This window comes from Moschus berezovskii, chromosome 23 (genome assembly GCF_049115385.1).
Source record: "Moschus berezovskii isolate FMDL1 chromosome 23, NW_MosBer_1.0, whole genome shotgun sequence".
Lineage (NCBI taxonomy): Eukaryota > Metazoa > Chordata > Mammalia > Artiodactyla > Moschidae > Moschus > Moschus berezovskii.
The window spans coordinates 16,033,735-16,059,080 of NC_142482.1; the positions used below are offsets into that span (position 1 = coordinate 16,033,735).

General features: G+C 41.6%; 1 protein-coding gene across 1 annotated transcript in view; it reads left to right on the forward strand.

The window, feature by feature from the left end:
• Window positions 1–9,239: 9,239 nt before the first annotated feature.
• Window positions 9,240–25,346, forward strand: part of COL21A1 (collagen type XXI alpha 1 chain) — a 222,849-nt gene continuing 206,742 nt past the window's right edge. Inside the window, exon 1 of the mRNA XM_088831150.1 lies at window positions 9,240–9,526. The gene's annotated coding sequence lies outside the window, so the exon portion shown is untranslated. The remainder of the gene's footprint in view (window positions 9,527–25,346) is intronic.

Here is a 25,346-nt window from a genome sequence, read left to right on the forward strand (position 1 = left end):
GGAGTGATTCATACATATACTATATATATGTTATATAAGTAGAATAATATATATTTATCCTTTTTCAGATTATTTTCCCTTATAGGTTATTTCAAGATATTGAATATAGTTCCCTGTGCTATACAATTGGACCTTGTTGTTTATCTATTTTGTATACAGTAGTGTATATCTGTTAATCCCAAATTTTGAATTGATTTCTCCCACCTTTCCCCTTTGGTAACCATAAGTTTAGGTCCCAGGTTCCAGCCTGTCTTAGAGGGACTGGGACTGAAAGTATTATGAGACCACTGAATTAATTAACTTTAATCATTTTATTTTATTATTTTTTACAGCACATCAAGGCATACCACATTACCTCTTACCTAATATGTACCACATAATATAATGCGTATACTACAAATTGTTTTTTAAAATTTTTATTTTATATTGGAGTATAGTTGATTTACAGTGCTATGTTAGTTTCAGGTGTGTAGCAGAGTGACTCAGTTATACATATACATATATCTGTTCTTTTTCAAAAATTCTTTTCCCATTTGGGTTACTACAGAATATTGAGCAGAGTTCCCTGTGCTGTACTTGTTGGTTATCTGTTTTAAATATAGCAGTGTGTACATGTCAATCCCAATCTCCCAGTTTATCCATCCTCACCACATTTCCCCTTTGGTAACCATAAGTTTATTTTCTAAGTCTGTGAGTCTGTTTCTGTTTTGTAAATAAGTTCAGTTGTCTCATTTTTTTTTAGATTCTGCATGTAAGCGATATCATTAATCATTTTAGCCTGGCCTTAGGCTGGTTGCCATCTAGAGAACCTCATTTCTTTATTCAGCAACTATTTACTGCAATAGTCTCTACTGAAAATACTCTTGAGCCCTTAACTTTTCCTTTTCAAAAAATCAGAAAAAAATCCTCAGGAGACCGTAGAATTATCACCTCCCATGCGTCCTCAGATAGGTCCCATCGGGGACTGATGGGCCTTGGGTGAGGCTCCCCTCCGCTGAGCCCAGCAGGTCTCCCCGGCTCCTCACAGCGCGGGTCTGCAGGCCGCCTGTGGGGGCCCTGTGCGGACCTCCGCTCTCAGGGACCCGCCGCGGTGAGTGTGGGGCTGGGCCTTCTGTGCGTCTCGCTGGGAGCAGGTGCACTGTGGCTTTCTCAAAGTCAGGCTCCAGCAGGTGCTCAAACCGGAGCTTTCAGAAGGGCCGAGGGGGAAGCCACGTCTCTCCTGTACACAGGCTCTCGTAGACGACTGGCTGTCTCGGCAGAGCTCCTCTGAGTCACTTGGCGTCTCCGAAGCCCTGTGCAGCCTGCCAAGTCTCCACCCCGCCCTCGCCACCCCAGGAGGCTTCCCAAGTGTGCTTTTAGCCAGGGAGAGACCTTGGCAGAGTGTGAGGGAGAGATTTCTCCCTCTGTTTCTTACAACAGGATGTCATGCAGGCAGGCGGCCTAATTTATGACCACAAGTTCTAATAAAGAAGGCACATACATCTTCAAGAAAAAAAATCAGCTTCCCAGGGCTCTGGGGCAAAATCCACAAAAGTACACACACACACTCTCCCTTTGAAGGACAATGATGAATCTAGAAGGTTAGGAAGGAAAGATTTTGTACCAAACTCTGAAATGAAAGTGATGAATCTAGAAGACAGCTTGTTAAATTGGCTATGATTTACAGAACATGGGAGGTAAGAAAAAAATCGTTTCTAAGGTAGGACTGTAAGGCTGATGTGACAGTACCCACGGAGGACACAGAAGTTCAAGCTCTTTAGATCTGGAAAGACAGAGACATCATTCCATCCATTATCCTAATTTTTCTTGTGACATATGATGAAATATCTCTTAAATATGGTCTAAGTGACCTTTAGAAAAAAGCATTTGGAATTAAACAGAATTAAGAGGCTGAGTGCTGAGTCATTTACCTGGGGAAAAAATGCAAGTTGGATAATAAATGTCAGATGATGACAGAAAATAAGTCAAGGGATTATGAGCATGAATTGTGAAGCTGAATAGTATAGGACTGATTTTTTTATTTTTTTGAAAATAAGCAGCATACTGCGGGGTGTCTTTTGCAAGTCATCACTGACGATTTTCTGGATGAATTATGTTTTGGGGACATATGCAGCACTTGAAGAAATCTCAGAGGGTTACTAAGAAAGTGACTACAGAAATGAAAATAGAGCATTTAAGAAAACAAGGAACTGGGACTTTTAAAGATAACTTCAATATCTTTAAATATTTCCCATTCTCTCTCTTTTCTCTCTCTATCCCTCTTTCTCTCTCACACACACTCATTGGAGCTTGAAACAAATTTTTTCTCACATATTGATACATTATCTTCAAAGTTAATGGAAATTGAGATCTTCATTACCTATTCTAGCCTGTTACTAACCATTCCTATTAAGAATTCAGGGGTAAATGTTCATTCATGGATGAATGGATAAAAATGTGATACAAATATACAATGGAATACTACTCAGTCATAAAAAAGGATTAAATAAAGCTATTTGCAACTACATGGGTGGACCTAGAGTTTACCACACTGAGTGTAAGTCAGAAAGAGAGAGACAAATATCATACGATATCCCTTACATGGGGAATCTAAAAAAAGATACAAATGAACTTATTTACAAAACAGAAACAAACTCATAGACTTATGGTTACCAAAGGGGAAAGAGGGAGGGGTCAAGTAGGAGTTTAGGACTAAGAGAACAGATATATACTACTGTATTTAATATATATATATAGCCAACAAAGAACTAGTGTATAGTACAGAGAACTCTGCTAAATATTCTATAATAACCTAAATGGAAAGGAATTTGAAAAAAATAGGCACATGTATACAGATAACTGAAGCATCTTGCTGTACAACTGAAACTAACATAACATTGTTAATCAAATATACTCCAATAGGAAATAAAAATTAAAACTAAACAGAGTCACTGAATTAAAAAAAGAAAGAATTTGGGGCCCTGCAAAATCCTAGTTGATAAGACTCTATTTCCAATTTTTAACTGTAACTCAAAGGAAAACCAGTAAATATGTTTTCACTTCACATACATTTCAATCATAGATGGGTGAACCAACAAAGCATTGATCTTTCTCCTACTTCTGAAGATGCCTGTGTATAGATGACTCCAGCACAGAGGCCAGTCACGTCTCCATTTCCCTCTCCACTTGGATAGACAAAACGAAGCGTCTTTGAAGAATTTCTGTGGGAAGAGGGCTCATGAGAAATCATGGGTTAGAAATAGTCTAGTTTCTTGTTTCTGTGTTATGGTTTAAATCTGAGGAGAGCTGAATTTGCCTTTCAGCCCTAAGATAAAAATATAAGAAATGTGACCCAAACCGTGGGGAACGTAAATTCCTTCAGTGTTCTCTTGTCCAGGAAAACTTGGGACTCTGAAATTAAGGAAGAAAGAAGCTATAAAATGGAGGAATTATCTCCAAACTCTTTTAGAGCATACTTGGGTGCACTTTTGAATATACTTGTAATTTTTGTTTTTTCATCTTTATTTGCCAATGTGGGGGTCTTACAGTTGGATTGAAGAACAAGTCTTCAGAAATAAGACTTGCAGATAGCCTGACCAAATTAGAATATAAGTCAAATTTCCTTGGGCTTTTGGACTTTTAACTGAAGTTATAAAACTATCCATTACAGGTGCTAAGCTGTGATATTCAGCACTAATAGTTAGCAGTGAAAGTTAGATATTTAAGCAGGACTTAAGGCACAAGAGGGTTTTATATTGACATTCGGTTTTCCTAAGAGTCTTTCACCTTCAGAATTGCTTTGGGTGTTCAACTCAGAGCTCTTCTGGTTGACAGCAACAGAAACCCAAGCCAAAGGAGCTTAATGAAAGCCAAAAGGGTCTATTAGCTCACAACAGGGAAAAACCTGAAAGTAGGCCTACTTGCAGGACACTTGGTCTTATTGCGTTAGGTCCATTCCTTCAGGTAGTGAATACTGGTTTATTCTTCCCATGGGAATGGGCTGGTGAGGAGTATAGACATGGCCTTACACTCGACATTGACTCTTACTTGTGGGTGTGTGGCTCAGCAGGTGTAGATGGATGAAAGACACTTTAGCTGTTGACACTTAAAATGCAATAATATAGCAAATATATAATGATTTATTTTTCTGGACCTCAAGCAGAAGTGAGCCCTGAGGAGTCAAGGCAGAAGGCAGAAGGCATTCCTAAGATGGAAGTATTTCAATTACAGGCAGTCTTTTTGTAACATAACTCCTAAATCCACAGCCTGGGTTGGTATAAAGCTGAGGTAAGACAAAGGTGAGACTCTGTTTCCTGTTTTCTAGTTTTGGGGTCTACAACTTAGATCTCTGTCATTGAGGAGGAAGAGGCCACATTGTGGCTTTGGATACAATAATGTTCTCCAACAAAAATCAGGAAATTTTACTTGACAAATGTAGACTTTTCTAATTTTTGAAATTTAAATGCTTATATCCCTGTCTTAATAAAGAAAACATTTAATACATATTAAATAAATATATTAAATTATTGAATAAAGTGAAATAATAAAATATTTACTGAGGGATATGATAACTAAGGGCTTCTCTTGTGACTCAGCTGGTAAAGAATCTGCTTGTAATGCAGAAGACCTGATTTGATCCCTGGGTTGGGAAGATCCCCTGGAGAAGGGAAAGGCACCCCATTCCAGTATTCTGGCCTGGAGAATTCCATGGACTGTATAGTCCATGGGGTTGCAAAGAGTCTGATATGACTTAGTGACTTTCACGATAACTAAATAATATTAAGCAAAAATTGAGGGATTTGCCTGGTCATCCAATGGTTAAGAATCTGCCTTCCAATACAGGTACCTGGGTTCGATCCCTGGTCAGGGAACTAAGATTCCCACATGACATGAGGCAGCTAAGCCTGTATGTTCTAGAGCCCACATGCCACAACTAGACAGAAGCTCACGCACCACAACTAGAGAGGCCCCTGTGCCACAGCAGAAGATCTCAAGTGCTGCCACTAAGACCTAACAGAGTCAAACAAATAAATAAACATTAAAATAAAAATAAAATGAAATTCATATTTTTAAAAAAACTGGGAAACTTGGTACACATATTCTGTCATTAAATTTAAATATTTCTATGCCAGTCTGAAAGAAAATATTCAGTTCAGTTCAGTTGCTCAGTCATGCCTGACTCTTTTCGACCCCATGGACTGCAGCACGCCAGGCCTCCCTGTCCATCACCAACTCCCAGAGCTTACTCAAACTCATATCCATAGAATTGGTGATGCCATCAAACCATCTCATCCTCTGTCATCCCCTTCTCCTCCCACCTTCAGTCTTTACCAGCATCAGGGTCTTTTCAGATGAGTCAGTTCTTAACATCAGGTGGCCAAAATATTGGAGTTTCAGCTTCAGCATCAGTCCTTTCAATGAATATTCAGGACTGATCTCCTTGCAGTCCAAGTGACTCTCAAGAGTCTTCTCCAACACCACAGTTCAAAAGCATCAATTCTCCAGTGCTCAGCTTTCTTTATAGTCCAACTCTCACATCCATACATGACTACTGGAAAAACTGTAGCTTTGACTAGACAGAACTTTGTCAGCAAAGTAATGTCTCTGCTTTTTAATATGCTGTCTAGGTTGGTCACAACTTTTCTTCCAAGGAGCAAGCATTTTTAATTTCATGGCTGCAGTCACCGTCTGCAGTGATTTTGGAGTCCAAAAAAATAAAGTCACTCTTTCTATAGTTTTCTCATCTATTTGCATGAAGTGATTGGACTGGATGCCATGATCTTAGTTTTCTGAATGTTGAGTTGTAAGTATCAAATAAATGTACTAAATTATTAAATAAATAAAAATGAAACAATTCATAAATAAAATCTTTATGGAGTGATAACTAAATGATATTAATCAGATATTAAAATATATTTATTAAAGTAAACAGCTCAGAAAATTCACAGTCTGCTAGAATAGCTGGGCTTACAGTTGTGTTAATTTTCTATTGCTGTGTAACGGACTGCTACAAATTTAGCAGCTTAAACTAACACAAATGAAATATGTCACAGTTTCTGTAGGCTGAAGTTGGGCACAGAGGGTCTGGGGAAGCAGACGTTTCCTGTGATCTGTGATAAGGGAAAAGGAGGTGGGGAGGAATTGGCAAGCCCAGAGGGTGGAGAGTGTCTTGGAGATGGTTCAGGAGCTCAGAGCTGATGGTAAGTGCAGTAGGAACCCTGTCAGCATTTCAATGGGGAGAAGGTCAGAGGCACTTCAGAGAGGAGACAGGGCAAAGTCTGACCTTGACCCATTGGATGGGTGGTGGTGACTTTGGGAAAGACAGGGGAGTAGAAAGAGGGAGCACATTGTCTTGGAGGGAAAGAAAGACAATGGATGTAGTCTGACCACGTTTCATTCCAATTGCCTGTCGTTCATGCAAGTGAAGATGTCCAGTGGACAGTTGGGATCCTGGCTGAAAGTTAGAGAAAGAGACCTAAGTTGATAAGGGCATGGTTTGAGAAACTATTCCAAGGACATGGTGGGGGCCAACTAGGTGGAAAGCTAATGAGAGAATACAAGGGAAAAGAAAGAAGTGATGTGGAGCCTTTGCAACAGTGCTTAACACAAAGTATGTACTTGGATAGCTTCAGAGGAGCATCTGCAAGCTGTGGATCTGTAGACCCTGTCGCCAGTATCCTGAATCAGAGCCTGGTTAAGCACCCCTGGTCCATTGAGTCCTTAGATTCAACCAACCACAGAGAGGAAATTTTTTCTTTAAAACTCCAGAAAGTTTCAAAAAGCAAAACTTGAATTTTTGTGTGCTTGCAACTATTTTCTTAGTGTGCATGCCTGCTAAATTGCTTCAGTCGTGTCTGACTCTTTGGGACCATACGGACTGTAGCCCGCCAGGCTCCTCTGGATGGGGTTCTCCAGGCAAGAATACTGGAGGGGGTTGCCATGATCTCCTCCAGGGGATCTTCCCAGCCAGGGGTTGAACCCACATCTCTTATGTCGCCTGCATTGGTGGGCTGGTTCTTTATCACTAGTGCCACCTGAGAAGCCCCGCTTACTTAGCATTTATAATTTATAATGCATTTACTTAGCATTTATATTGTATTATGTATTATAAGTTACAAATGAGTTAAAGTATATGGCAAGATATGCATATTTATATGCAAATAATGTGCCATTATATAGGGCACTTGAGAATCTGTGGATTTTGGTATCTGCTGGGGTCCTGGAATGAATGCCCTGGAAATACCCAGGGACAAGTGTGTAAGAGATTGTTCACAAACTTGGCTGGGGCATTTCAGGAAGTTGTAAGAGTATAATTACATAGTGAGTTGGGATAGAAGAGCCTAGAGTAAGTTCAAACAAGCTATTCTAGAGGAACAGTTTAAGACACGAGGAGATGGACTCATGTTTTTTGAGAAGACAGAACATGGTGGGACACAGATCAGCAGATCAACAAATGAAGGAGGGAATGTGGGAAATGATGATCATCCCAAGACTCCAAGAGTTTCCTTCAGTTCAGTTCAGTTCAGTCGCTCAGTCGTGTCCGACTCTTTGTGACCCCATGAATCACAGCACGCCAGGCCTCCCTGTCCATCACCAACTCCCGGAGTTTCCGTGCTCCAAGGCCAAATTTGCCTGTTACTCCAGGTGTTTCTTGACTTCCTACTTTGGCATTCCAGTCCCCTATAATGAGAAGGACATCTTTTTTGGGTGTTAGTTCTAAGAGGTCTTGTAGGTCTTCATAGAACCGTTCAACTTCAGCTTCTTCAGCATTACTGGTTGGGGCATAGACTTGGATTACTGTAATAGTGAATGGTTTGCCTTGAAAACGAACAGAGATCATTCTGTCGTTTTTGAGATTGCATCCAAGTACTGCATTTCGAACTCTTTTGTTGACCATGACAGCTACTCCATTTCTTCTAAGGGATTCCTGCCCACAGTAGTAGATATAATGGTCATCTGAGTTAAAGTCACCCATTCCAGTCCATTTTAGTTCACTGATTCCTAGAATGTCGAAGTTCACTCTTGTCATCTCCTGTTTGACCACTTCCAATTTGCCTTGATTCATGGACCTAACATTCCAGGTTCCGACCTGAATTCAGTAGGACTCACTTACTGAATGAGAGCATTTCATCCTGGGGAGAAATTAATTTGTACATTCATTCAGCCAAGATTCACTGAGCACTTATTGTATTTCAGATAGTGTTCTAGCTGCGGAGGATGAAGCTGGGAGCAAGAGGACAGGAGCCCTCCCTGTGTCTTAGGGCTCACCTTGAGATGAATGCAAGACACCTGAGCGTCTAACACGTGAAACTTCAGATCTACTGAAAATAAAGTAGGGTCAGGGGTCCTGGGTGGTTCTGTTTGGAGGGGTATGCACGAAGGACTCTCTGGAAGGGACCTTTGAGACCTGAATGAAGGCACCTGTGACAACATTCGGAACAGAGCTTTGGAGTTAAAAGAAGACTCGAGTGAGACTGGAGCACACCGGCGTGGATTTGTTTGGTGTTCAGACGCTCAGTCGTGTCTGATGCTTTGCGACCCCATGGACGGCAGCACACCAGGCTTCCTGTCCTTCACCATCTATCTCCCCGGGAGTTTGCTCAAATTCATGTCCATCGATCGAGCCTATGATTTCACCCAACCACCTCGTCCTCTGTCGTCCCTTCTCCCGTTCTTCTCCAATCTTTCCCAGTATCCCGCTCTTTGCTAACGAGTTGGCTCTTCGCATCAGGTGGTGCGGATAAGGAAGGGCACAAAGGTCTTGGGCGGAGGGGGCAGGATGAGAAGCCAGAAGAGTGACGGGTGAGAGTCAGCCAGGGCCAGAGCAGGTCTGAGCGTGCAGGTCTGAGAGCCCGTGATGCTTAAAGAACTTTCTGGCTGCCCCGCGAGGGACGGACTAAAGAGGGCAGAGCGCAGACCGTCCGTTTACCAGGCACCTTATTCCGGACTTTCCTTGCCACCCCTAAGTCCTCCAAGGTAGCTGCCTATTTATGTGAACGCGAACGTCCCTCAGGTGTTCCGGCAGCTTAGGTCAAAGGCAGGTCCACCACCAGGTGACTGATCCCGGCGCCCGGAAGCGGGCCTGGGGCTCCCCGACTCCGCGCCAGCGATGCGCTCGGGTCGCGCCTCGCTTCGCCCCGGCGCCTTCCACCTCCGAGCGGCCTTGCCCCGACCTGCTTCCCGGGAACGCCGGGCCCGCCTCTCCCAGTCCCAGCGGGACGTGAGCTGCTCCGGCTTCTAGCGGGGTCCCCCGGCAGCTCGCACTGGGGATTCGGATCCAAAACCCACCCTCTGGCCTCGGCTCGCGGAAAGGGGGCGGGTGGGGGCGCGAACCTTATCTCGGGCTCCGCCTCCGGGGCCGGGAGCGTCCCGCGCGCTCCGCACCGGCCGCGCGGGGCAGACGGGCTCCGGGTTCCGGGAGGGGAGGCGGCCGACCCGCTCCGGCCCAGGTGGTGGCAGGGCCGCGGCCGGTCACTTCCAGGACCCGCGGGCCGCCGCGGGGCGCGCTGCTGCCGCGACAGCACCCCTGAGCAGGGACGCGCGCCAGGTAAGGCGGCCCCTTCTCCTCCCCTGTCCGTGCCGTGACGGCAAACCGGGGCCCTCCGGCGGGAGCCCCCGCGTCTGCAGGGTGCAGCGGGCCGCCTGCAGGGTGCAGTTTCTTCCCGCGCGTGCGAAGGCAGCGGGTGAACCGGGAGGCAGAGTCGGCACCCAGGATGGAGGCTGGGACCCGGGATCTGTCCCGCAAACTTCCTGGGTGGTCGCATGATCTCCGGAGCCTCTCTGGACTCGGATTTCTGCTCGGGGCGTTCTGGCCTCTGAAATTGGATAGTGCGCGGTGATTTACTCCCCTAAGCTCATCTCTCTGGGCCGCGGTCTTTCTAGAAGGGGCTCTGGTGTCCGCACGTGCGGCGCCGGGAGCGGGGTGGCGGGCTGTGCGCGGTGCCCGGGAGATTCTCTGAGACTGCGGCTCCGGAAGCTGTCTCAGGGGAGCGTGAAAAATCCGGGGCCCGGACAGCACCCAGTCAGTTGTATCGGAATCTGTGGGAGTGGGCTACACACTTTCCAGGTGACTGCCAGGTGTGCTTTGGCAACCAGTGGGTGAGAGCCCTGCTTCTCCAACGAAGGGGAGTCTCTGGGCAGCAGCAGCAGCCTCCCCTGGGAACTTTCAGAAATGCAGACTCGCGGGCCCAGCTCGGGAGGCGCAGACCATCCGAACCTGAAACTGCGGGGTAGGGACCAACCCTCGGTGTGTTCCTGGACCCTGCAGGTCATGCTGGCGCTGGCTCACTGTAGAGGGCTCTGGGTCGGGTTTCAGCGGAGGGAAGGGCAGACGCCTTTGGATTTCCTTCCAGAGAAGGGAGCAAACAGACCCCTTTTCTGTAAATCTTACATATTTATCAGTAGGGTTCTATCCATATTAAAAAAAATGCCGTGGACTTTGGAGGATTCTGAAAAGGGCAGAGACTTAGCCATCACCTGGAGCGAGTTTTCCTGTAGTAAACATTTTCTATTTTTAAGAGTTGAAAGGAAGCCAAAGAAGACATGTACCTAAGAATCTCCTGGCTGCAATAACACCAACGTTTGGCCCCTCATGGGGCTGCTCCCTATCATCCCTGTCATCAGTACACGTTACAGGACTCATATGAGGTATGAGCAACTGGAGGTTTCAGGGATTCATGCCAGTTCTCCAGAGTGCAAGGAAATTCAGCCTTGCAGATCTCTGAATTCTCTCAGTGGCTCTTTTTTTTTTTTTTTAAATAGAGATCTGAGATTTCAAAATTTTGGCGAAAAAAAAAATTCCAGCTGTTCCTAAGTCATTAGTACAGAAATAGAATGACTTTGCAAATAGGCTTAAGTGGATCTGAAAATCTAATGTTGGGGGAAAAGCTAGAAGAGGCATGACTGTGGCCCTAGCACATGTGTGCTGGGGTGAACACTGCTCAGTGTATGTGAGACTTTCTGTGTGGAGAACAGTTGCTTTCCAAGCTGCTATTTTCAGAGCCAATTTGTTATGAAGTATAGAGACCTTTAAGGGACAGGTTCTAAGCTTGTGTTCAGAGAACTGGGGGAAATACGGGTTGATCTGAGGCCCAAGCTGTAGGTTCAAGATCTGTTCTTCTGATTCTCTGAGCTCTGGGGCAGGGGTATAACTCTGTGAGCCTCACCTTCCTCATCTGCAAAATGGGCACTGCCACGGTTCTCATGTTGTCAGAGTTAAAAGAAATAATGCTTCTAGCATAGTCAATGAAATATTTGCTAGTCCCACTCCAACTAAAAAGAAAATAAAGACCTAATCCCCAAACACTTCAAATGAAAACTATGTTGAGAACATGGTCAGATTTTTTATTTACATGCATTTATGTGTCAGCCTCACCCTTAGAATTTACAGTTTTTCCTTCTTATTAGAATCTGAATATATCCACGTCCTCTAATTATCTTACTGATTTTGCTGTGTTTTATATAATTTCTAGAAAAAAACTTTCTAGTAGATTATCTTCATGTCAGCAGCCTAGTTTTTTATCTACTCACTGTCTATGGTAAAGGATTTTACTATCTGGTGGAATTTATAATCTAGTCACATTCAAATTTAAATCGCCTTAAATCTGGCTCTCCAGAATATCATTCCTTATAAAAGAAAATTCAATTGGTAGGCCTGGCATGTTGTGGCTTCCAAGAACATCAGTTTAGAAGTCCTCCCTGGTGTTTCTTAGGTTCTTGAGAGAGAAAAATGAAACCTTATCCAATTACATCAAGGTTTGTTCAAGACAGTGTAAGAGAAAGCAAGTTAAGGACCCCGCAAGGACAAGCCTAAACTGGCAGAAAGGGTAGGTGAGGCCATTGAACTGTCCTTTTCTTTCTTAGCTGCAATAATTTCACAGTGCTTCAGAACCACATACAGAAGAAGCAACTCCTTTTACAATATTTGATTGGAACTGATCTGGGTGATCCTCTTAGAACCAAAGAGTTCTAGTAAAAAAAAAAAATATGGGGATTAATTCCCCAAAATATGCCACTTGATTCTGTACTTTGAAATGCTTCTCGATTCACCTTTAATTTCAGTGATAAATTGACTATTAGATTTCCAATTTAGGATGAAATTTTAGGACTCATCTTCCATCTTTAAATGTAAGAGATTGTACTCTTTCTGTTACAAGTCTTTTGTGACTTTTAGAGGACTAAACATAATACAAGTTTCAGCACATAAACATCTTGGTTACTCCATTCAGGAAATCGGGTCTTCATTAGGATACTTTGGAAGTTACAATGTAATGTTATTAAATTGAATATGGTTAGAATTTAATGTTATTAAATGTAATTGCAACTTAATGTAAGTAGGGTTTTCTTTTTGGCTTACTATATATGAGATGAGGAGTGGCTCTGGGCATGAAAAGTGATCAGAGGCACTTCTCTTGATGGGGAAAATGAAGGTGTGTGGAAGCAAATTAAAAGGCTCAATAATCAAATTATGTTTCCTGGATAATTTAAGTCAAGAGCTGAGTGTCTGTGATGTTGCAAGTCAGCGAGGAGATGAGGCAGCCCAGTGAGTGACCAGTTCAGAAAGATGCTAATGCCCCACGGTGATTTCATGATTCTCCGCTTGCAGGCACAAGGGCTGGAGCAGAGATAATCATAAAGAAATGAGCTTAATTGCCTTTATTTTTCATAACTTGGCTCACTTAGAAAGGTTCTGATTGTCTTCATTTCAGTTCATTTATTTTGATGGCCCACTTTGTTCCAAAGTTGACGATTTTACCATTAAGGCCAACCTGGAAAGTTGTGTGAGCAAAACACATCACAGGAAAGGGATATACGTTTTTATTTTGTATTTATTATTTTTGGATTGTATTTCTCAGTATGCAGTAGTAATTCTTTAGTTTGTTTCATTAGCATTCTTGTGGGAAACAAGTTGAAATATTTATTCCTGGCAAGCGATCCAGTCTCATGAAAAGAGAATTGGCTCTGGAGGCTGAGCCTTCTCCATCTCACAGTTATGGACACACAACGCCAAGCCTTGAGTCCTGACTGTCACTTACTGTTGTTTGAAGTTGGACCAGTTGTGTAACCTTTTTTTATTTCTGTTTCGTCCTTAGTAAAATTGGGGTGAATGCATACTAAGTTGCTTTAGCCGTGTCTGACTGTTTGTGACCTCATGGACTGTAACCTGCCAGGCTCCTCTGTTCATGGGATTTCCCAGGCAAGAATACCGGAGTGGGTTGCCATGCCCTCTCCAGGGGACCTTCCAGACCCAGGGATCAAACCTGTGTCTCTTAAGTCTCCTGCATTGGCAGGTGGGTTTTTTACCACTGGCACCACCTGGGAAGGCCTAAAATTGGGGAATAGTACCCACATCAGGGGGATTATCATGAGGAGAAAATGAGTCAACGAATGTAAACTTCTACTAACAGTAAATGGTTCATAATATTTCCTATCATTTCACCTTGGATGTTAATGGTTTAAGCTGATGCTCTCTTTTTCTCTTTTCACCTCTGAAAATTAAATCCTAAAAGTGAAGTGAAATGAAATGACTCAGTCGTGTCCGACTCTTTGCAACCCCATGGACTGTAGCCTACCAGGCTCCTCCATCCGTGGGATTCTCTAGGCAAGAGTACTGGAGTGGGTTGCCGTTTCCTTCTCCAGGACATCTTCCCAACCCAGGGTCGAACCCGAAATCCTAAAAAGGCAGTGCTAATTCAGATTATGTCATTTGATGCTTTTTCTGTTTTAGCTAGTAAGAGAATTTGTTTTTGAATAAATGAAGTCCTTCAACTTTCTTGGAAAATAATACAAACTTTTGAACAACGTTCTAACAGTTCCCAGATGCTGCTACTGTGGGCCTGAGACCACACTCGGAGAATGACTGCTGCACCCACCAGTTCCCAAACTGGACTAAACATTGGAATCACCTGAGATCAGAGCTGTAGCATGTTGATGCCCAAACTGAGTAAAAAGTTAATCAGTTGCATTAATTTATTGTGAAATGTCGTTTTCATGTGCTTTGAAAAAGAGAGGCTGTGTAACATTACACCTTACCTGTCTATATGGAATTCCCATGCACTCATAGCATTTTTAGGGATATTATAATTTGTCCAATCTAAATGGGGAAACAGTCTTGGGGACCTCATTCCTGGCTAAAAGCTCAGGAACAGTCAGTGGTGGCACCAGATATCAACAGGCTTCCTGTGTTCTACTCAGTACATTTTTCATTATTTTCTGCCTTGTCTTCTGAAAAATCAGATAATGTGGTAGAAGCACATAATCCCAGATAAAGTGCCCTAGGAATCCTATGGACCTGCCTGTCTCCCTTGACCCAGTTTGATTTTTGATTTCAGGGTTATTTATTGAAAAGCTTTTCTAAATGAAAATTCACTGACATGACCATAGCTAAGTGTACGAAAATAAACCTATAGCTATCCATTGTGAAAAGGATGAGTTTTTTCTAGCTAGGTTAAGGATCCAGTTGAGTTTTTCCTCTTTGCTGTTACTTTAGCAGTTTGGCTTTTACTAATGAAAAACTCAGAGGTATCTTTGAAAATTTCAGGAAACATGGACAGTTTTCTCAAGTCTAAGTTTGGTGACCTTCTGGGAATCCTGCCAGGTTCTTGTGTTTGATTCACTGTTTAATTTTTGTTTTGACTTGTCTTGTTTTCATATAGGTCAGTGTAGCCATGATTGCAGTGTTATGTTACCCATTAACTGTTTGTTTTTGCAGTTATTGGTGTCGAGAAGAAAAGATTAAGAACTGACACAATTTTCTTTTTAAATTAGAAGTAAAAACTTCTAGTGAAGTTTGAGCTTTATAGGACGTTCTTCTAAATATATTCTTTGGAAATCTAGCCTTTTACATTTTTATTATGTAACAGGGTAAATAAAAACATCCACTCAGAATATATGTTTTATATTTTTATGGTAACTTTCAAATCTATAAGTGATTCAGTGAGACAAAGTATTGAATGTTTTACAAATGCTAAACCTTGCTGTATTTCTCTACTGAATTAGGAAGAGAGAGTTTGATTCCACCTCAAGGGGTTGTCTAGGCACTCACCAGTACCCAGAATTAGATACAGTATTAAAGATAAGGAAAGAAGGAACATTCTTCTTAAGTGTTCAGCCAATAATCACACAAGGTGGTGAAGTGCCTGTCCAGCTTGACTGTCCCCTGGGATTCAGAGAAGTTACTTTGTTCAGTTTAGTAAGTCTATGAAGAGCCAATTGGCAGTTTTCTTTTTTCAAATGGAAAGCTTCTTTTAATTTATTATATAAAAATAGCACTTTGTACCTATTTTTAAGTGAAAAAAATGTATAAGGCAAAAATAGTTTTGATTTGAATTTATGAAAATCAACAAGTGTGGCATGATATGTTACTGTGTTTCTTTTCAAACCATTTTGATTCTTATTTAACATGATGTCTTGAATTAATCTTTAGAAAGGGCTGAATATGATTTTTTTAAAAAAATTATTGAAATATAGTTGATTTCCAATATTGTGTTAATTCCAGGTGTACAGCACAATATTCAGTTATGCATATGTGTAAAATATATATATGTGTATATATAGGTATATATGTTCTTTTATAGATCTTTTCCATTATAGGTTATTACAAGATATTGATTATAGTTCTGTGCTATACAGTAAGCCCTTATTTATCTGTTTTATATGTAGTACTGTATATCTGTTAATACCAAGCTCCTGATTTATCCCTCCCCCTTTTCCCCTTGGTTAATGGTTAGTATGGTTTTTTGTTTCTGTGGGCCTATTTCTGTTTTGTAAATAGGTTCAATTGTATGATGTTTTTTAGAGGTCACATATAAGCGATATCATATGGTATTTGTCTTTTTGACTTACTTCACTTAGTATGTGATCTCTAGGTCTATCCGTGTTGCTGCGTATGGCATTATTTGATTCTTTTTTATGGCTGAGTAATATTCCATTGTATATGTAGACTGTATCTTTATTCACTGACAGTTCATAACAGCACTATATACAATAGCCAAGACATGGAAGCAACCTGTGTCCATTAGGAGATGAATTTGACTTGAATTTATATTATGGCAAGAAGTGGAGAAGTTACCCCAGTGGGAGGCACTGTGGAGAAGAGAAGAACCCAAGGTCCTGAGAATGCAGATGACTCCTCCAATTCTCTGTAGAAGCTTCCCTTTTCCCTCTGGCAGTGCCTGTCCATCCTTTCATAGCTCCTTTTCTTTTCTTTCCCTGTTCAAATCACTTGTTAGCCAGCACTTCTGGACTAAGGTTTGAAATGAGAGAGAGTAAAAGATGCTTCGTGAGCAGAAGAGATGCCAAGGTACAGTCTTAGGTACAGTGGTCCATACATTTCCTACTTAGGTCCCTTCGGAATGAGGAGGGAGCAGGGATGAAAAGAAACGTGGGATTCAGAACTCTTGATGAGATCTAGAGGCACATGGAACCTTATTCAAACTCCTGTATAACTTAGTGGCGGCAAGTATGTCAATGTGGAATGTGAGCAGGTAGGTACCTACAATCTAAGTTATATGTTGTTTTCATTCTGCCATTTAAATAATAGTAACAGTATTTGTACACAAAGTACTAAATAAATAGACACACATTCTTATTTCCAAGAAGGCTATGGACCAGGAAATGGGAAACCTGGTTTCTTATCCCAGTCCACCACTAACTTACTAAATCGGTCGCTTATCAGAAAAGCCTGCAGTAAAACAGACTTGGTAGGTGTGATTATAAAGTCTTTTCCTTTTCTTTTTCTTGTTGAAAAGCACCATTTGAGACCATTATGGATCACGTGAAGAGTTGCAGCTTAGACCATCTGTGTTCAGAGATGAAGTCAGTTCAAGTAAACCCCTTTAGGAAGTTAGTCTCTGGAGAAATGTAACATTCACTCCAAAACTTCCTATAACAATATTCTTGAATGTTCACTGAAGATGGATGTTACTGTGCATGGGAAATAATGAGATAGCAGATCTTTTTATTTCAAGAAAATTGTATTTCCTTTTCATGATGCCTAAACAAAATTTTTGGCCTCCATGTGGGAATTATATAAAACATATGGTCTTTTCAACACTTGGAAAACAAATTCTTATTCTTAAGTATGGGTTTATAAGCAAAATCATGTTTATATGAGTAATCATATTATATTTTTGAGCTCAAAATTGTATGTTTCCCAAAATGTTAACAGCTGCATTTTGGAGGTAGTATGATAGATATTTTCTTTCCTGCTTTTCTTTGTTTCCTCTATTTTTTAATACACATGTATTACCTTTATAATGCAAAAATAAATACATAACTACATGCTTTTTAGAGGAAGCATATGAATTGGTAGTTTTGAATACTAATACAAATGAGAGATAATGATGTCACAATGTGATTTGTTTACGTTCCCGTAATTCACAAAGCACTTATTGTGTGAGATGTACTTTCAAATACCAGACACACTAATAAGAGATAGTAAAATCTGGCGAAAATGACAGGCGTGATTTTTATTAAAAGCAGAACATCACTTTCTTGCTCCTTGTGAGTGGCAAAAGAATATTATGTATTCTAATCCTATAAAGCCATTGAGGATTATAGCTGAGATTGGGGTTGGGGGTGGGTACGTAGTCGTGGCCCTGCCACTTAGCACCTGTGTGACCTTGTTCATGGTTCTTAACCTTTTAAAGCTTAATTTGCCCATCTGTCAAGAGAGGATCAAAGGACCTACTTCATGCTGTGGTCAAGAGTGTTCAGTGGAATAATGCACATAAACTCTTAAACACAGTGCCTGGCAGGGAAAAGTACTCAAATTAGTTATTACCACAAGTGTAATATTCTTCCTACTTCTGATCTTGTTCACATGTCTGATATCTACCTTGTGCAAAGCTCGCTGCTTCTTTAGATGAGGATATCCTCCAGGCAGCCTGGGTCGTGGTGGAGAGGTGAACCTAGACTTTCATCCTTCTCTGCGTTGTGCTGGGGATGCAAGGGAGCATGTCTCCCGAAGCTAGCAGTGCTCTAGGGGTGCCAACAGAGCCTTTGCAGAGCAACTCCTGTGACTCTAAGTACTCATTATGGAGTCTGGGAGGCCAGCATCCTTTGCCATATGGCGCAATCCCCAGTGGTTGTCGGGTGGAGTTGGAAGTGCCCTTAGGTCCGACTTGCAGCTGCAGGTGGTTTGTCATGAGCCCCTAGATTTTAGCAGTTGTAGAGGTCTCGTTGGTCAGGGTCCTGGATAGTCCATCTTATGCATGCGTGTGTGAAGTCACTAGAGTTGTGTCTGACTCTTTGCAGCCCTATGAACTACAACCTGCCAGGGTCCTTTGTCCATGGGATTCTGCAGACAAGAATACTGGAGTTGGGTTGCTATGCACTGCTCCAGGGGATCTTCCCAACCCAGGGATCAAACTTGCATCTCTTATGTCTCCTGCGTTGGTAGGTGGGATTTTTTTACAACTAGCACCACCTGGAAAGCTTGGCTCCCTCTTTTGGCTCTGTGAAAATTAGAAGATTGGGCAGACGTGGGAGACGCCCGGCTCCAGCGCAACCGACCACGTGCAGAATCGTGGCTGAGATGAGCTACCCCGCGCCCAGGGTTAGGGCGGTGGCCGAGAGGAGCTGTACCACGTTCATGAGGAGGTGGCTGCTTGGGCACCGGAGGGCCGAGAGGAGCTGATCTACATTCAGAGCAGGAGGTGCGGCCTTGAGGAGATACCCCTCCTCCAAGGTAAGGTACAGCGGCTGCGCCTTGCTGGAGCAGCTGGGAAGAGATACTCCACGACTAAGTGGAATATAAGAATCCAGTGTTCTGGGGAGGAAGGAACAAGATGGTGGAGGGATAAGATGGCAAGACCACTTTCTCCCCCACAAATTCATCAAAAGAACATTTGAACGCGGAGTAAAGTCCACAAAACAACTTCTGAATACTGGCAGAGGACATCAGGCTCCCAGAAAAGCAGCCCATTGTCTTCTAAAGGAGAGAGAAGAAATCCAGCTCCACCCACCAGAACACCGACACATGCTTCCCTAACCAGGGAACCCGGACAAGTCACCCGTCCAACCCCACACACAGCGAAGAAACTACGTAATAAAGAGAACTCCACAAACTGCAAGAAGAGGGAAAGGCCACCCCAAGCAAAGCAATATAAGCAAGATGAAGAGGCAGAGAAATACCCAGCAAGTAAAGGAACAAGATAATTGCCCACCAACACAAACAAAAGAAGAAGATATAGAATTTACCTGATAAAGAATTTCAAATTTTGATGGTGAAAATGATTCAAAATCTTGAAAGCAAAATGGAGTTACAGATAAATAACCTGGAGAAAAGGATTGAGAAGATGGAAGAAAGATTTAATAAGGACTTAGAAGAAATAAAAAAGAGTCAATATACAATGAATAATGCAATAGATGAGATCAGAAACACTCTGGAGGGAACAAACAGTAGAATAACAGAGGCAGAAGACAGGATAAGCGAACTAGAAGATAGAATTGTAGAAATAAATGAAACAGAGAGGAAAAAAGAAAAACGAATTAAAAGAAATGAGGACAATATTAGAGACCTCTGGGACAATGTTAAACGCTCCAACATTCGAATCATAGGAGTCCCAGAAGAAGAAGACAAAAAGAAAGACCATGAGAGAATACTTGAGGAGATAATAGTTGAAAACTTCCCTAAAATGGGGAAAGAAATAATCACCCAAGTCCAAGAAACCCAGAGAGTCCCCAACAGGATAAACCCAAGGCAAAATACTCCAAGACACATATTAATCAAATTAACAAAGATCAAACACAAAGAACAAATATTAAAAGCAGCAAGGGAAAAGCAGCAAATAACACATAAGGGGATTCCCATAAGGATAACAGCTGATCTTTCAACAGAAACTCTTCAGGCCAGAAGGGAGTGGCAAGACATACTTAAAGTGATGAAAGAAAATACCCTACAGCCCAGATTACTATACCCAGCAAGGATCTCATTCAAATATGAAGGAAAAATCAAAAGCTTACAGACAAGCAAAAGCTGAGGGAATTCAGCATCACCAAACCAGCTCTCCAACAAATGCTAAAGGATCTTCTCTAGACAGGAAACACAGAAAGAGTGTATAAACTTGAACCCAAAGCAATAAAGAAAATGGCTACGGGATCATACTTATCAATAATTACCTTAAACGTAAATGGGTTGAAATTTTCAAAAAGGCTAGGAAACAATTCTCATAGCCATCAATAGTTCAGTGTTGAGTTCATGAATAGTTTTTAAAGTTTGGGACAAACTGTAGTATTTGCTATTTGAAGTACTATTTGTAATTGGCATATTACGATGTAACATTGGTCTTCATTTCCAACTTAAAATGCCTAAAAATGCCTAACAGGTTTTTTAGATTTGTGAATTTTAGTTGAAATGTATTTTATGATGTTACTAAACCTGCAGAAATATTGAAATATTTCAGAGAACTTATTCACTGTACATTTAATTTATTTTATTTATAAAAGTTATGAACTGTAGAAAGTTTTACTTGTTGGGTCAAATGCTTGTTGCTTCAAATGCTTGTTGCATTTGAAGTGCTAGTTACAAGAAAATCAAATACCTTTAATGTATAAATGCTGTTAAGTTTTTAAAGGACTCTGGAGTATAAGTTTGTTTAAAGAAATTTAGTCTGTTCAACTTGAAAAAAAAAATAAATAAAATTGGAAAAAAAAAAAAAAAGAAAATTAGAAGATTGCTTTGTTTCCAGGCAGATGCAGCTCTGGGTTTCAGTATCCATTTGCCTCCTCAACTAGAGACCTTTGTGTGGCCATAGCCCAGAATTTTATGTATCTGTATATGATATGCGTTAATTCATCCACTAGGCAAATATTTTCCCAGCTCTTTCCATAGATTAATTCCAGATCCTAGAGATGCAGCAAAAATGAGACACGATCCCTGTCCTCAAGGACTCACAGTCTCTTTGCAAATTTCACTGTGTCTGCTTTGTCTATCAGGGTTGGTATCATATCACGGGATTCTTAACCCTAGTACATTGCTGCTCTCAGTAGAGTGCTTCAGAGAGGGTGTCATGGTTGATTTCATACATTAATTGCTCCCATACCTGCTAATCTGAAGGTTTATTATTGGGGGTCCTTGGTTGGGTCTATGCTCTTCTCAAAACTGTGATGAACTCTATATGTGTAATGTACATCAGCAAGTTTCTACAAAGTGTTTAGACTAGGCACATAGTTTACCAATCCTAAAACTAAACAAAAACCCATGATGAACTGAACTGAAGTGATCATGGCTTAAAATAGAAGGAAGTTATAGAGACGCTGGGAAAATCAGAATCAATTATTTTTAGACTACACATGTCAGAGCCCAGAAAAAAAATGTAAATATTTTTGAGCTCTGATTCATTCTCAATTAGTTAATTAAGTGAATGTCTGGCCAGTTACCAATATAGGATAGTGAGAGTCATTTGTACATCTGTATTTCCTTATCTATGCCTTGAGATATTTTTAATTTTTAGCTGGATAGTGTAATTTCACATTGGACATTTTTTGGCCAGACCTATTACATCATTAAATGCTAAGCTTGAGTAGTATAATGAGTTTGTGTGTTTTAAATGTTTCTATATCATCTTGGGTAAGGCTGCCAAGTTGAATTTCATATCTCCTATCTAGAAACCTGCCATATTTGAGCCTAAAACAGTTTAAGTGAGACTAGTGAAGCAATTGTAATTTCATATTTTCAAACTTGGTTTGAATACTAATGACTTTAAGAATAAATGTGTGCATGTTTCCCACTTCATTCCATCTTCAGCTTTTCCGCAAAACCAAGCATGTGTCATAAAGGTAGCTGCAAGAAGAGCCTCTTTCCCCTTCCTCTCTATAGCTGTTTTCATGTTGCTAATCCTTAAGCAAGGCCAATCTATTTCTCAAGACAATGTCCTCAAGGAATCTGCTATTACAGGGTTGCCATCTTCCCAAATGCAGGGAAGAAGAATCCTAGCCCTGCTTCTCCAGAGGGTAAGACTCTGCTACTTTTACTGTTCAGTTCAGTCACTCAGTTGTGTCCAACTCTTTGTGACCTCATGGACTGCAGCACACCAGGCTTCCCTGTCCAACACCAACTCCTGAAGCTTACTCAAATTCATTTCCATCAAGTCAGTGATGCCATCCAATCATCTCCTCCTCTGTCATCCCCTTTTCCTCCTGCCTTCAATCTTTCCCAGCATTAGGGTCTTTTCCAATGAGTCAGTTCTTTGTATCAGGTGGCCGAAGTGTTGGAGTTTCAGTTTCAGCATCAGTCCTTCCGATGAATATTTAGGACTGATTTCCTTTAGGATTGACTTGTTGGATTTCCTTGCAGTCCAAGGGACTCTCAAGGGTCTTCTCCAACACAGTTCAAAAGAGACAATTCTTCAGCGCTCAGCTTTCGTTATAGTCCAGCTCACATCCATACATCAGTTCAGTTCAGTCGCTCAGTTGTGTCCAACCCTTTGCAACCCCATGGACTGTAGCACACCAGGCCTCCCTGTCCATCACCAACTCCCGGAGTTTACTCAAACTCATGTTCATTGAGTCGGTGATGTCATCCAGCCATCTCATCCTCTGTCATCCCTTTCTCCTCCCACCTTCAGTCTTTCCCAGCACCAATGAGTCAGTTCTTCACATCAGGTGGCCAAAGTATTGGAGTTTCAGCTTCAGCATCAGTCCTTCCAATGAATATTCAGCACTGATTTCCTTTAGGATGGATTGGTTGGATCTCATTGCAGTCCAAGGGACTTGCAAAGGTCTTTTCCAACACCACAGTTCAAAGTATCAATTCTTTGGCACTCAGTTTTCTTTATAGTCCAACTTTCACATACATACATGACTACTGGAAAAATCATAGCTTTGACTAGATGGAACTTTGTTGGCAGAGTATTGCCTCTGCTTTTTAATATGCTGTCTAGGTTGGTCATAGCTTTTCTCCCAAGAAGCAAGTGTGTCTTAATTTCATGGCTGCAGTCACCATCTGCAGTGATTTTGGAGCCCTAAAAAAAAAGTCCGTCACTGTTTCCGTTGTTTCCCCATCTGTTTGCCATGAATTGATGGGAACAGATGCCATGATCTTAGTTTTCTGAATGTTGAGTTTTAAGCCAGCTTTTTCACTCTCCTCTTTCCCTTTCACCAATAGGTTCTTTAGTTCCTCTTCACTTTCTGCCATAAGGGTGGTGTCATTGACATATCTGAGGTTATTGATATTTCTCCCAGCAATCTTGATTACAGCTTGTGCTTCATCCAGCCTTGTATTTCTCATGATGTACTCTGCATATAAGTTAAATAAACAGGGTGACAATATACAGCCTTGACGAACTCCTTTTCCTATTTGGAACCAATCTGTGCTTCCATGTCCAGTTCTAACTGCTACTTCTTGACCTGCATGCAGATTTCTCAGGAGGCAGGTCAGGTGGTCTGGTATTCCCATCTCTTGAAGAATTTTCCAAAGTTTGTTGTGATCCACACAGTCAAAGGCTTTGGTGTAATCAAATCGTCTACTTTTACTGTAGACAATTTCAAATTTTGACTTTTTATTTTTAAAATTTTAATTGAAAAAAAATTTAATTGGAGGCTAATTACTTTACAATACTGTATTGGTTTTGCCATACATTGACATGAATCTGCCCTGGGTGTACATGTGTTCCCCATCTTGAACCCCCCTCCCACCTCCCTCCCCATCCCATCCCTCTGGGTCATCCCAGTGCACCAGCCCCGAGCACCCTGTATCATGCATCGAACCTGGACTGGCGATTTTCCTTTAAAATCTTTCTCCTGGGATTTGTTTTCTCAGAGCCATTTCTTCATGTGTGCTAACAGGGAAAGAAAGAAGGCATATTTTATTACCTGCAAAAGCTGCAGAGTGAGTTTCCGTTTCTGTGATCATTGTCCTCATTGGGGAGTTGCCTGTGTGCTCAGTTGCTCAGCCATTTTGTCTGACTCTTTGTGAGCCCACGGACTGTAGCCCACCAGACTCCTCTGTGCAAGGAATTTTCCAGGCAAGAATACTGGAGTGGGTTACCATTTCCCACTCCAGGGGATCTTCCTTATCCAGGGATCGAACCCTGTGTCTCTGGCATTGGCAAGCAGAATGATAACACTGTGCCATCTGGGAAGCCCCCATTAAGGAGCTGGGAAGTTTTAAATGCAAAACAAGGAATTTGAAAGGGCAGAGAGGAGACAAGTGTTCCCAAGAAAGCTGTTATTGTCTTTCTTCCCATTCACAAAAAGGAGCTACTGACAATTGTAAAAATGTTGATTTTGTGCTGTGGGTGGCGGGTGGGGGTGTGTGATGAGTCAGCAAGCTCCCTGGCTCCCTGGGTACCTAGTAGACTGAGGTTGCTTATGGTATGATTGGGAGATGAACTACTTCAAATATAAGTTTGGAAGCAAGGTGAGACTCCAAATGGTTTAATGCTGGAGGTCGGTGCCAGGGAAGATTTGGTCTGTGTCATACTTTGCTTCATGGAGGCGGTGTGGCATGAGCCTGCTTCTTGAAGCATAGTTCAGTTTAGACACATGCAATAGTCAACATAAATCATAGGGATGGAAATTACCTTACAAGTAGTTGTCATTTGTGATAGAAATGTTGTTTATATGAATGGTGCTTGATGCCTTAATCTCTCCCAATAGCATAACTAATGAGCACATGATCTGATGCCAGATACCGTTAAGGATGGGAAACTTTCAGCTTTAAACACCCTTATTTATTAAAAATGATTTTCTTAGGTTAAACTGAAAAATTCCTCCTGGGGTATCCATACACTGGTCCTAATTCTGTGCCCTAAGAGTAACAGGAACAAAAAAATCTCTTTCACTTCAAATCCAGTCTTGCCAGGATTAGAAGACAAGTGGAACATGGTATTCTAAAACTGCTTCTTTCTTTCTTTCTTTGTCTTTTGCATGGTTTACAGTTACATCTCCAGCCTGGTCAACCTTCCCTGGACGTGCTGAGTATTGATTCTTTCTGACCATTGGTTGCTAAATAGAAAGGGTGTAGCACTGCTCTTTTCTTACTGTGGCCCAAGAGCAAACTAATTTTTGGCAGCTAGCTCACACAAATGACTTCAGTTTGCCATTAGCTAAGGCCTTTTTGTCTGCTCAACTGTCCTGCTGTTAGGCCAACGGATTCCTTTTAAGCATTCCACAATCCAAATTTTGGATCCCAGGATTTTTGTGTATTTCTTTTGAATTTTGTCTTATTGTGATTGGCTCACTATTTATCCAGGTGAGATCTTATCCACAGGCTTCCATTCAATCAGTTAGAAATCTTTTTTAGCTTTTCTTTATCTAGAAACTTGATTTGCATGTCATCATTTTCCTCTCTCAAATTATGGATAACCAATGAACTTGGCAGGACACATGAGAGAATTCTAAAATATCTCACCAGGAACCTCTTG